We start from the raw sequence: 15,068 nt of genomic DNA on the forward strand, positions 1-15,068 counted from the left end.
CACCATGCCTCCGCGTAGAATCACTGCCAAAGGCATTGGTAAGAAGCGGTAAAGTCACCTGAAGGTCCTTAATAAGGTCAGGAAGGAGAGGAAAAATATAGCAAACTGTTAGTGGTGGCGGCCGCCACGCTCCGCCCAGCAGTGACACAACGCAAACTTGACGGATAACTAAAGTGTAATTAATACTTGTCAGTGGTCAATGATAACCCACTTGAAGACATTAACTCAGAAGATTAATCGGTCTGTATATTTCGATCCTCTTCTGGGATCCTCTTCAGCAGAAGAGGATCGAAATATACAGATCAACTGATCTTCTGTTTCCGTGGGTTATTACCGAGCACAAACTTTATCTTCTGACGACCTCAGTCAGTTGACCAAAAGCTCCAGCTGCGGGTCATCATATAACTAAGACCCGCGTCAGTGTGTGTGTGTACACACACACACACACACACACACACACACACACACACACACACACACACACACACACACACACACACACACACACACACACAGAGCTACGTCTCGACCCCTGCAACCACAATTGAGTACAGGTGAAGTGTTGTACAGTACACTCAGTCACCAACATCCGGGAACCACCCGGAACCTGACTTCCTATCCCGGTTCCTGCCACCTTACTCCACTGTCCCACTACACTGCTCCACTCTACTGTCCCACTCCACTGCTCCACTCTACTGTCCCACTCCACTGCTCCACTCTACTGTCCCACTACACTCTGCTACATGGGCCAAGCCATGATCGACTGATGCCAGGCAATGTCAGTAGGAGTCAGCAGTCTTTGTTGCCCGAGGCTGTACCCCGTTTCTGGTCTTCCTAGCTCCTCCCCACCTGTCATAATACTGCATATACCACTGGTCAGACCAATTCTCTTGCTTGTCCACAACCATTTATAGCCTTTCTTGTGTCAGTGGTGTAATACTTGTCTAATATATTATGTGACGACAGAAAACACAAACTCAATGAACTTATGGTTTTTTACTGTTAAAACTAAGACATCGGAAAGAACTTGAACACTTAATGTACAAAAAAAATCGATCAACAATATAGTCGAAATACTGTGTATTATGTATGGACTATACTAATAATTTATACAATGTATATTTACATTTAGCCCCAACTGAGTGAGATTTACGTATGCAGAGAATGGTCAACTGATCATCTCTACCAAGGTTAAATTCTGTACCAAGAGCTAGCACACGTTGTGAGTCAGTATTAACATTAATGGTATCGTTTGAAACCTGAGTCTTGATGTACAGAAGGTTAGGTTAGGTCAGCTTTGTCAGGAAACAGGACAAGTGATTCCTGACTCGGGTCTCAGTCATATAATGACCCGCAGCTGGATCTTTTGGTCATCTGACCGAGGCCTTCTATGGACTTACCGATCCACCCCCTTTAAAATTATAACGTACAGAGTGTTGCTACATTATATATATATATATATATATATATATATATATATATATATATATATATATATATATATATATATATATATATGTCATGCTGAATATGTAAAACTGGTCAATTAGCAAGAACTCATTTAAAATTAAGTCCCTTCTAAAATTTTCTCTTATGCGTTTAAAGATATATTTTTTCATTAATGTTAGTGTAAAAAAAATTAATTTTGCTCCAAAAGAATCTTAGAAAACTTACCTAACCTTATTATAACAAGAACAATTTATTTTAGCCTAACCCAACTAAATATATTTTAGATTTGTTTACAATAATTTAATACTAAACAAACACAGTGAAATATATTTTTTCCATTAGGTTCAGAATGATTTTGGCGAAATTATTGCATACACAAATTTTAGATTGTCCTATATGGCAAGATGAGCGTTGCTATTTAAGCCAAGATCGCAAGTTCTGCCTATTCGGCACGACACACACACACACATATATATATATATATATATATATATATATATATATATATATATATATATATATATTCGAGATGTAGCTCTGAGTTACCTATGTTGTTTTACTTTGTATCATATTTTTGTGAATGTTTTGTCAATGTATTTTGTCTTTATTCTATTTAAAGACAAAATACATTGACAAAACATTCACAAAAATATGATACAAAGTAAAACAACATAGGTAACTCAGAGCTACATCTCGAATACATTATATATATATATATATATATATATATATATATATATATATATATATATATATATATATATATATATATATATATATATATATATATATTATATTATATTGTAACCACGAACGAGTGGTACTGATCTGTCAGCATAGTTGCTGATCCCCTTATATGTGTTGTATAGCGTATCATAGTACCATCCATGTGTTTATATAGAAGATCCCTTAAGCCTGTGACTGTATGACGTCACGGGATGCAGCGTGCGAGTGAGACAAGCTGCCTAAATCTCAGTCTACGCATAGGCATAGTAAAAGGCAGGACTCGGCAGGCTGGGCTCCATCTTCCATTACCACAGTCTGACAATATAGCGTTACCATCCAACAAGTGAGTTTACCTTATCCATCAATCTCCTACCGAACCCCATAGGACAATTTGGTGGCAGTGGTGTGGGCGTAAAATTGATATTTACGCTGATGTACGGAGATTTCTTTCGACCAGCAAGACGGCCATTTCGTGTCGCCAGTAGGCTGATCTAGCCAAGCCAGCTACCTCAATCAAGCGTCTACCAGCCACTACATTATTCACTGGTCAGTCTTTTTGTATTAGTGTTTATCTGCTTATTTGCATCACTCCCGAGGGGTTGACCCGAGTTTGCAAAATAAGCCAGTAAGACAGTCTGTGGTGAGGGAGTCAGTCAGCCTAGCCTCACCATCCAGCTTTGCCTGACAAGCCAGCTTTCCACCCCTGCTGTGCTCATCGTTATTAGTTATCAAGCTATTCTGTGTGAAGGGTTAAGATAAGCCAGCCAGCAACTAACCCAGGTGTCTTACCCCAGTACTCAAGCAAGCCACGTGAGTACAGTCTTCATCGCTTTGTGCTTCAAGTTCCAAGCCATTCTGAGTGCTTTTTTCATCCCTGTGGTGTTGTGTATTTTGTGGGTTTGTTTTTAAGCCAGTCGGCTTAGAAATATCTTCGCGCCAGTGAGGGTGTCCCCAGTGAGGCTTACACCGTTCATCCCATAGGCCCAGTTACCACGCGGTCTCGGCCTTAGCCCTGTTTCAGCCCACCCTCCTAACCACTCGAGACCAGCCCCAGCCGCCTCACTCAGCCATTAACCCACTCACCCAACCTCTACCATTCTTTTGGTACACTACTACTGGTTCCAGCACCATATTTTAAGGACCACACAGGGGGTCAAGAGCTAGAGTGTGTTTCGCGCCACCGTTAAAAGCCTCCTGTGTGAAGTCTATCGTCAATGTAAGTGCAATTCTACGATCACGTGTGGACAGTAGCCAGCCACGAGAGGACATAAACATCCACGACCTTCTACTTAATTCTTCATCAAGTAGTTACAGCGATAATATTTTTCAGAGACATTTGCGAGTGTTGAGACATTTCTTTTTGTTTCCAGTGATTTTTCTTAGTGACATTCAGTAACTCTCGATTAGACTCAGTGTTTATACTGTTTGCAATATTTTTTTTTATCTTCTTAATTCAGTGTTAATTTTCGTGCTATTATTTCATATCTGTTGTGTTGTGTTTCTTTTTTATACACTTGAAGTAAGTACCTTAGTATTTTTCCTTTGTTGTGTGTGCAACATATAAGCAGTATAGAACTTGTGTTACACTTCAGGATCACCTTGTGTTCAAAGTATTGCAGTGAAGTACTTCAGTAATTTATTACCTTGTATTCTGCATCACAACTCAGTGTTGTCTGTTATATTTTTATCCCAGCATTTGTGTAGTCTTGCCAGTTTATTACATTTTTTCTCTGTGTGTTGAACATTTTTGTGTTGATTCTTTTCATTCAGCCAGTGTCTAATTTCTATCTCCACAGACAATAGTGCCATTATTTTGCGCAAGCAAGAAATTATTTTCCAAATTTTTCACACATCAAGTTTCATAGCAAGAAAATTCTAGTATTGTGTTTATGTTGATGTGTTGTGTTCTGCATCACTGTAAGTGTTCAAACCTTTTGTTCTGTGTTTTTTGCACCTATTATTTTTCATGTTTCATTGAACAAATTCACTCTTAGTGCAATTTTTAAGTTCTTTTTAAAGTAAATTGTTCTTTTGCTTGTTAAGTGTTGCTTAAGTTGCAGTTAAGAGTTAAAGTGTTCACTCAGTTCATTCCTTGCTAATATTTTTTTTTAATCTTGTAAACTGTATTTCTTGTGTGTGTAATATTTTTTTTTATTATTGCACATTGACTCATTTTGCAATAATTCTTGTGCAAGCATTGTGTTGTCTTCAAAATTTTTCTTTCAGAAATTTTGTGCAGTGTTGTGCAGTACTCTTGATTAGCAATTGTTATTTGCAATATTGCTACAGTTTATTTCAGTGCAGTTTTTTATGCTCTGTTCTGCGCATAATATTTTATTCTTTGTGTGCCATTTTATTTTATTTTCGTGAATTGTTTCCCAGTTTGTTTTGTGCCATTCATTCAATTTAAAGTAAAATTTGAGTAAATTAGATTTGAGTAAAGTACAAGTTCTCTTGATTTTCAAAGTGTTGTTTATTCAGTTGAGTATTTTCTTGTGTGAGTTTCCTTGCTTTCTGTGTGTCCTGTCAATTTTTAATTACTTATGCAGAATAGTTAAGCACTTTCTTCCCATTTAAGTTGTGTTGTGTGTCCCTCAGTTACATTTTCCTTTATTCTATTTTTTTTTTTTTGCCTTATGCCCTTGAGTAAGTTCCCCGAGATCATGTCCCAGTCACTTTTCAACGTTCACTTAGTGTATCATGCCAGTCAAAGTCAATATGAATCAGTCCACAGTACCAACATTCCCTTACTGACTGAAAGACAATACCTAGCCCTTGAGCAATGTGTTTGTTCTCACAACTTGCATCTGAGATCTGTTAAAGTGCTGCAAAATGTGAAGTTCAGATTAAGTTCCTATAGATTCGTTCATTACTTATTAACGTAGCCGAGCGGTCAGGCACTAGTAATATTGTCACTCCTGTCTGGACTCCAGCCACAATATCGTGCATGCAGGATAGTGCTGAGACTACTATCCCTGCAATGGCGACTTGTTCAAGTACTCGTTCCTTCCCAGGGGATGCTTTGAGAAGAACTTTACTTGCAACGAGTCATGCCATCTCTTGCTGATGCCACAAGCCGTTGCAGAAAGACGTTTCTGTGGCTAGTGTGCTCACTTGAGTGTTGTTGTTGTCCCTTGTGTTCCAGATTGTGATCCCATCCTAGTTGACAGTAATCAGTGCAATGTAAGAAGTTATTTCTCGAGTAACTTTCAAATGTTGTTAACGTTTGTAAGTGAAGTTTCTTTATAGCTGATACCTAGTGTCACTGTGTGCGACTCAGTTGAATATCAGCATTGTTCACCGTGTTCATTTATTTTTCCCTGTGCTTGCAGTGAGATAGTAGACTCGTTCTCCCATGCTCATATTGCGTGTTATAGCGTTAATTTTTTCAACCGGAGAGAGTCATCCACTCCACCGAGTTTGTTCATTCCTCCAGCAAGAAAGAACCGATCCCTTGTGTTCTGGTGATTCGATTCCTGCTCCAGGAAGATCTTATTCTGACTGTGAAGCCACCAGCACCCATTAGTGACTTTGTAATGAGCCAAGAATTACTGTATCGAACAGTTGAGTACTCCTAGCAGAAGAGTTAGTAATTCCACAGTCACTAGTGAATGTAGCTGTACCTTTTGTAGATACTCGTTCAGATCGTCCATGTAGCTGTATCTTTTGTAGATACTCGTTCAGATCTCCCTCAGTCAAGGCATGTGTTAGCCATTGTAGAGGAATTTGATCCTCCCAGAGATAATAACCATTCTGCATACGTAAACCTCACCCTCGCAAAATTGGGTTTAGATGTAAACAGCCTGTATAATTAGATGTCCGAGATGAATGAAATTGTTAACTGTGTCTTGTTACTAGCTGATCAGTTTGTCAGAAATTTTCATGTTCACGTTCCCTCCAAATTCCGAGAATTTAGCAATACTGATCTGTGTGCACCAGACGCCTTTGCTGTTAATTTCACCTTGTATATATATATATTTATTCTTCCTCAGAATCCGTAGAGTGCATGAATACAGATCGATCGATCAATTCCATCCATATTGTACTGTGATTTGTTCTTATAGTTTGTAATGCATTACGTTAAAACTGATTACATTAACACCCATTACGTAAAACTCATTTTAACATCCATTATGATACCATCCATTAGTTCTAAGTTATATATGAATTGTTATTGTATAGAATCAGCCCAGAACCACCTGCCTGTTCAGCCTATAGCATAGTAGTGTATGTAGAGACGACATACGTAACATGACCGAGCTGTCAGCATAGTTGCTGATCCCTTTATATATGTTGTATAGCGTATCATAGTACCATCCATGTGTTTATATAGAAGATCCCTTAGGCCTGTGACTGTATGACGTCACGGGATGCAGCGTGCGAGTGAGACAAGCTGCCTCCCTCTCAGTCTACACATAGGCATAGTAGAAGGCAGGACTCGGCAGGCTGGGCTCCATCTCCCATTACCACAGTCAGACAATATAGCGTTACCATCCAACAAGTGAGTTTACCTTATCCATCAATCTCCTACCGAACCCCATACGACAGATCAATAACAACACTATGCTAGCCAAGGATTCGAACCCATGTTGTACTGGCCTGCCTCATGGTAAGCGAGAACCACATGACGCTTTAAACCATGGCTGCGCCATTTTTGTAGGGTTGGGTGGTCAAGATTGATGGGCTGACCACATCAACTCAAGGTTGAGGAACTGATTACCTCAGTCTCCTCCTGTTCTTCAAGTTTCTCCTGTATATGGACTGATGAAGCCACTGTGTGGCGAAATGTTTCCTTAATAAAGATACCCAAGAGTTGCACATGTGTTTAATTTATCAACGTGTCGGTTCTGTGAACCATTCATCTACAATAAAGCGTCATGTGGTTCTCGCTTACCATGAGGCAAGCCGGTACAACATGGGTTCGAATCCTTGGCTAGCGCAGTGTTGTTACTGATATATATATCTATATATATATATATATATATATATATATATATATATATATATATATATATATATATATATATATGTGTGTGTGTGTGTGTGTGTATAATGTTCACACACACTAAACAAGTATTACACCACTGATACCTGGCCCTCTCTCAATTCTGTCTCTGTATTCTGTGTCTGTGTCTCATCTGGTGTCTGTTAGCATGTCACACAAGTCAAGTATAGCAGGTACGTGAGAGTATTTACTACCTGATTTACAATCATTTCTAACAGCTTGCGTGTTGCTGTTGTTGTATATCACCCTAACTCTTGTGTTGCAGCACTTCTGGTCACCTCTCCATAACTTTATATACTATGTTAGTCAGTGACACTGGCTTCTGGCTTAATTAACCCTGCTCCCCCTCTCTCTCTCCTCCCTTTTCTTACTGCCACTATGGCTGCTCTCAACTATCATTTCACTCAGATGTGTGTATGTGTGTGTGTGTGTGTGTGTGTGTGTGTGTGTGTGTGTGTGTGTGTGTGTGTGTGCATGAACAGGACGCAGCCTCCCTGAGGGTGTGGGTCATGAGTTGAACAAGTGTACATTAAGTATTCCCACTACTACCATCACCGTTACCACTATCACCACCACTACCATCACCATTACCACTATCACCACCACTACCATCACCATTACCACCGCAACTACTACTATTACACACACTACTACCTAACTACCTAACACAATGTGACCTGAATATCAAAATGGTATACAATACCGACAGGTTGGTAGGTAAGACACATAGGCAACATTTTGGCAACTTTATTCCGAAACGTTTCGCCTACACAGTAGACTTCTCCAGGCTGAGGGACTGACAACCTCAAATCTTCGACTTCAAGGGTGATTGACTGATTACATAGTCTTCCTGAAGAAGCCTACTGTGTAGGCGAAACGTTTCGGAATAAAGTTGCCTAACTGTTGCCTATGTGTCTTACCTACCAACAATGTGACCTATAACATACCTGTGACTGTGACGCTTCTGTAACGTAACTGTGACCTTTAACACAGCTGGTCTAAATTGTGACCTGTAAAATATAACTGGTGTAACATATCTGTGACCTGTAACACAACTGTAACCTGTAACACAAAATTATGACCTGTAAGATAACTGTGACTAGCTTCGAGACGGCCTTTAGTGCGCTACTGTAGCAACAGTGCCGCCGGACATGTACACAACACGGCAGGAACAAGCCTTATCGATGAAACAACGCTTCACATTGTTCACACATCCCGTCCCAATGACGTGATGATAGTGCTACAGCGAGCGAAACGTTCCTCCATCCTTTCCTCCCCGAGTTGCCTGAGTTGCAACTCCTCTTGACGCTGATGCCAGAGACTGCATCACGGCAGATCGTGAGAAACTCACGGGCGCTACGAAAGTGAACTTCCCGATTATGGTCACACGAATGAACGTTGTTGAACTTTTTTTGTTATATTTGCATATACAAATAAACTTCTATGTTTACACACACACATATATATATATATATATATATATATATATATATATATATATATATATATATATATATATATATATATACATGCAAAACAACCAATGTGAAAGAATAGAGAAAATCCAAGCGCTTTCGTGACTACTCACATTATCAAGGAACAATGTTCCTTGAATAATTGTTCCTTGATAATGTGAGTATTCACGAAATCGCTTGGAATTTCTCTATTTTTCACAGTGGTTGTTTTGCATATTCTGAAATCACCTGTTTACTGTGATCTTATTGCATATATATATATATATATATATATATATATATATATATATATATATATATATATATATATATATATATATATATATATATTAAATCTAGTTGGTGTTGACAGTTGTCAATACCAGAATCATCTGTCAGCACAAGAATCAGCTGTCAACGCCAGGAACAGCTGCCAATACCAGAATGAGCTGTCAACGCCAGGAACAGCTGCCAATACCAGAATCATCTGTCCCAGAATCAGCTGTCAGCACCAGGAACAGCTGCCAATACCAGAATCATCTGTCCCAGAATCAGCTGTCAGCACCAGGAACAGCTGCCAATACCAGAATCAGTTGTCAATATCAGAAACAGCTGCCACAGGTAACACATGTAGGTTTAACTGTTAAGTAACATGTAACAGAAGTAACGCCGTAACAGAGGTTACATGGGCGTCAATTAACGTCGCAAGATGTCACAGTTACGTGACGTATACCGTGTCACGCAAGTTCCCAGGACGTGTGTAACGCTTTATGGGAACTGGAGTAACTAGCATAACACACAACACGAAGATGATTACGTGACTCTGACTGACGCAAAGTGATGCTGGGTGACGGTAAGTGACGCTGGGTGACGATGAGTGACGGTAAGGGACGCTAGGTGATGCTGGGCGAAGGTGAATCACGCTGACGATCAGGTGACGGCTGTGACGCCCACGACAGAAGTGTGACCTTTCCTGACAGGTGAGTGTCAGCAACACAGACCTACTACATCACCAGCTGACAGTATTCCCCCCTCCCCCAGGGTGGACCACCAGCCCCCCCTTCCCCCAGGGTGTCCACCGGCCCCTGGCCCAGGGTGGACAACCAGCCACCCTCCTCTCTGGTGGTTACAACCCACCTCCCTAGGACCGACCCACCCCCTCCTCCTACCCCGTGTGCAGCAACACGTGGTTAACCACCAGGTAATCACTGAACCACGTGACTCACAGTGACGCAACAAGCTTCGCTCACTCTACAACCCTCAATTTCAAGCACTGCTGAAGAATTAAGGCACATATGCAACACCTGGAACATTATTCCAGACTGTGGATCAAAGCTCTTCTCCAGGCTGAGGGACTGATTACCTCAAACTCCTTCTGATCTTCAACCATCCTACTCTGCACTGGACTGAGGAAGCCACTGGCTGGCGTAACTTTCCAAAATAAAGATAGACAAATATTTGCATAAGTGTCTTAATTCATCACCCTGTTGGTTACTGAGGGTGTAGTTACAATGTATAAACGGTTTAGAAAACCTACAAGTTGAGGGACTGATTACCTCAAACTCCTCCTCTCTGCAGTGGACTGAAGAAGCCACTGGCTGGCATAGCGTTCCCGAATAAAGATACCCACACGTGTCTAATATCTCAGATACTATATACATCTACATGACTTTATCAAGGTTACCTAATATTCTGAACAGATATACTAAGCTAGATTTGCAAGAGACAAATAGCATATATACCAGTGACACTTGTGTATATACTGTGTATCGTCGAGTGCAGTGTTATGCTCTGGTGCTACCGTCCCCACGATAATGTGGGATGCACAATACTCTAGCCGCTACACTCCACAGGATACACATGATGCGCACAGTTAGTTTAATATCTTTATTAAGCACCCCATACCCATCCTGTGGGCGGTAGTCAAAAGATTACGAAGGTACATAATGGGTCCCAAACTAGCCACTTCGGTAGCAGATTTCTACTTCACTTCACACGTGACAATAACACTGCACACGTGACAATAACACTGCACATGTGACAATAACACTGCACACGTGACAATAACACTGCACACGTGACAATAACGTAGCAATTGCGTACTGCAACGCAGTTTTCAACTTTCACAGTCACAAATTGTTCACGAAACTGTGTTTGACTGAGTTTAGCAGCTTTATTATTGCCCAGGGTCGTTCCTGGTCGTGGGAGGTGTGTGGGAAGTCGTATGTCAGAGGTCTGGTGTGTGTGTGGGAAGTTGTATGTCAGAGGTCAGGTGTGTGTGGGGAGATCGAATGTCAGAGGTCAGGTGTGTGTAGGAGGTTGTATGTCAGGGAGTTAGGTGTGGGAGATCGCATGTCAGAGGTCAGATGTTCATGGGAGGTCGCATGTCAGAGGTCAGATGTTCATGGGAGGTCGCATGTCAGAGGTCAGATGTTCATGGGAGGTCGCATGTCAGAGGTCAGATGTGTGTGGAAGGTCGCATGTGAGGGGTCAGGTGTGTGTGGGAGGTTGTAAATCAGAGGTCAGGTGTGTGTGGGAGAGCGTATGTCAGAGGTCAGGTGTGTGTGGGAGATCAGATGTATGGCAGGGTCATGAGAGTGATGGGGGTCAGGTGTGTGTGGAGAGGGTCAGATGTGTGTACAGGGTTCAGATGCATGTGCACGGGGTCAGGTGTGTGTATCAGACAAGGTACACACACACGTGGGGCGGAGTTGAATGCTGTGACGAGCCAACAACATCCTTGGTCGTCTCCACTACACTATACACGAGAGTACACAATACTACACACGCGAGTACACTACACACGAGAGTACACAACACTATACACACGCTAGTACACTACACACGAGAGTACACAACACTATACACACGCGAGATGGAGCAGGACGCTACAAGAGGTCAAGTGTATGTACACAGAAAGGCACTCTCTCGTCCCCTACACCCTGGTCATCTCCACTACACTTAGACATGGTATACAGCGCTACACAGACGGGAAATCTACACACACAGTGTAACCGGCCAGGGAGGTGCTTTTGTGAGCACGCGTGTGGTCGCTAGCTGACTGACTGTCGACCAGTGGTGAGTGCTGCCTCCCTTCCTCCCTCCATCACTCCCACTGCTTGCCCTCCATCACTCCCTCACCCTCCTACACATCTCCCTCCTCCACACAAGTCCTACTACCACTACTACTCTACCTCACCGTCCTCCAGGGTAGATGGTATTTCCCAGGTAACAAACTGAAGCTCTGCTGGAAGGAAACCGTGTTCATCAAGAACTGCAAGAAGCCCTTTTTTTGTGTCTTAAGTATGCTATGGAGAGGGAGTATGGACACGGGTGTCATTCCACAGTCGCTAAAAACAACAGATATAACCCCACTCCATAGAGGTGGCAGCAAAGCAATAACAAAGAATTATAGACCGAGGGATCTAACGTTCCACATCATAAAAATCTTTGAAAGGGCTCTAAGAAGCGTGGTCGCAAATCACTTGCATTCCTAACTACTGCACAACCCTCTCGCAACTACTGGACTGTTATGATATGGTCTTAGATGCAGTGGAGGACAAAAAGAATGTAGATGTAGTATACACAGACTTTGCAAAAGCCTCTGGCAAGTGCGATCATGGTGTAATAACGCACAAAATGTGTGCCAGAGGAATAATTGGAAAAGCAGGCAAATGGATTTTCAATTTTCTAACCAATCGAACAGAAACTGAGTTAAGCCTAAGGCGGCCACTGTGAAGAGCTGTTCCACAAGGCACAGTACTCGCCCCCATCTTGTTCCTCATCCTCCTTTGAAACACAGAGCTGTAAACTATAGCACCGTGTCTTCCTTTACAGACGATACTAGGATCTGCATCAGAGTGTCATCCACTGAGGACACGACAAATCTCCAAGAAGATATAAACAACGTTTTCCAATGAATAACGGAGAACAATATGATGTTCAATGAAGACAAATTTCAAATACTCTGTTATGGAAAACTACAAACGCTAACCACACAATAGAGCGAGGAAGTAGTGTGAAAGACCTGGGAGTGTTAATGTCAGAGAATCTCACCTTCAAGGATCACAACAGTGTCACTATCACATCTGCGAGGAAAATGAGAGGATGGACAATGAGAACTTTTAAAACAAGGGATGCCAAGCCAATGATGATCCTTTCTAAATCACTTGTTCTCTGAAGATTGAGACACTTATGCAGCATATGGTAATCTTTATTCAGGAAACGTTTCGCCACACAGTGGCTTTATCAGTCCAATACAAAGAGGAAGGTGTAAGGAGAGGAGGAGTATGAGGTAATCAGTCCCTCAACCTGGAGTCGATGTGTTCAGTCCATCAGACACTGCTGCATCATGGGATCTTGTTACAAAGAATTCTTCAACACTTGTTCAACCTTTGGACGAAGACCTACTTCGACTAGTGGATGGTACCACTATGACCCCGCCTCCACCTGCTTCACCTCACCTCACTACAGTATATAAGCCACGTCTACGGCCTTATGCTGTACATTCTACAAGATTGATGGACTGAACACATCGACTCCAGGTTGAGGGACTGATTACCTCATACTCCTCCTCTCCTTACACCTTCCTCTTTGTATTGGACTGATGAAGCCACTGTGTGGCGAAACGTTTCCTGAATAAAGATTACCATATGCTGCATAAGTGTCTCAATCTTCAACTTGTCGGTTTTTCAAACCATTCATCACACACTTGTTCTCTCTAGGCTGTAATACTGTTGTACACTAACAGCTCCATTCAAGGCAGGTGAAATCGCCGATCTACTGAATGTATAGAGAACCTTTATTGCACATATAAGTTCAGTCAAGCATCTTAACTACTGGGCGTCACTTCTACTTACTGGAGAGTAGGCGAGAGACATGCATCATAATCTATACCTGGAAAATCCTAGCGGGACTAGTCAAAATCTGAACACAGAAATCACTCCCTAAGAAACTAAAAGACTGGACAGAGGTGCAACATACCCCCAATGAAAAGTAGGGGCGCCATGAGTACACCAGGAGGAAATAACAAGTGTCCGGGGCCCAAGACTGTTGAACAACCTCCCATCAGGCATAAGGGGGATTACCAATAGACCCTTGGCCGTCTTCAAGAGGAAGCTGAACAGATATCCGATCAGTCGGGTTGTGGTTCGTACGTTGGGCTACGTGTGGCCAGCAGTAACAGCCTGGTTCATCAAGCCCTGATCTACAGGGAACCCTGATCAAAGACTGGACCGCGGAGGTGCTGACCCCCAGAACACCTTCCAGGTAAACTACCGTAGCTGATGAGCCATAGTGCATTGCTTGACGATATTCCCATCACCCTACTGAAGTCTCCCAGGTAAGGCTGACACTACTGAAGTCTCCCAGGTAAGGCTGACACTACTGAAGTCTCCCAGGTAAGGCTGACACTACTGAAGTCTCCCAGGTCAGGCTGATACTACTGAAGTCTCCCAGGTAAGGCTGACACTACTGAAGTCTCCCAGGTAAGGCTGACACTACTGAAGTCTCCCAGGTAAGGCTGACACTACTGAAGTCTCCCAGGTAAGGCTGACACTACTGAAGTCTCCCAGGTAAGGCTGACACTACTGAAGTCTCCCAGGTCAGGCTGATACTACTGAAGTCTCCCAGGTAAGGCTGACACTACTGAAGTCTCCCAGGTAAGGCTGACACTACTGAAGTCTCCCAGGTAAGGCTGACACTACTGAAGTCTCCCAGGTAAGGCTGACACTACTGAAGTCTCCCAGGTTAGGCTGACACTACTAAAGTCTCCCAGTTCAGGCTGACACTACTGAAGTCTCCCAGGTCAGGCTGACACTACTAAAGTCTCCCAGGTCAGGCTGACACTACTGAAGTCTCCCAGGTCAGGCTGATACTACTGAAGTCTCCCAGGTAAGGCTGACACTACTGAAGTCTCCCAGGTCAGGCTGATACTACTGAAGTCTCCCAGGTTAGGCTGACACTACTAAAGTCTCCCAGGTCAGGCTGACACTACTGAAGTCTCCCAGGTCAGGCTGATACTACTGAAGTCTCCCAGGTAAGGCTGACACTACTGAAGTCTCCCAGGTCAGGCTGATACTACTGAAGTCTCCCAGGTAAGGCTGACACTACTGAAGTCTCCCAGGTAAGGCTGACACTACCGAAGTCTCCCAGGTCAGGCTGATACTACTAAAGTCTCCCAGGTCAGGCTGATACTGTCTCCTAGAGAGCGGTATATAACAACTCAAACAGGTGACCAGTCACTGCTGACAGCTGCTCCCTCCTCAGCTCTATATACAGATAACATTACTTCCATTGTTAAGAAACTACCTGAGTAATTTACAAGCGACATATAACAGTATATACAGTGAGGTGTACATCTCTCAGCGTATATATGCTGACACATTACTTTAATTATTAAACAACAGAGAGACAATACCGTGACTGGAACAATA

General features: G+C 42.4%; 1 protein-coding gene across 1 annotated transcript in view; it reads right to left on the reverse strand.

Annotated features, from left to right (window-relative positions):
• Window positions 1–15,068, reverse strand: part of LOC128695569 (uncharacterized) — an 854,631-nt gene that overhangs the window by 344,915 nt on the left and 494,648 nt on the right. The window lies entirely within an intron of this gene.

Source organism: Cherax quadricarinatus, chromosome 42 (assembly GCF_038502225.1).
Source record: "Cherax quadricarinatus isolate ZL_2023a chromosome 42, ASM3850222v1, whole genome shotgun sequence".
In the NCBI taxonomy this organism is placed as follows: domain Eukaryota; kingdom Metazoa; phylum Arthropoda; class Malacostraca; order Decapoda; family Parastacidae; genus Cherax; species Cherax quadricarinatus.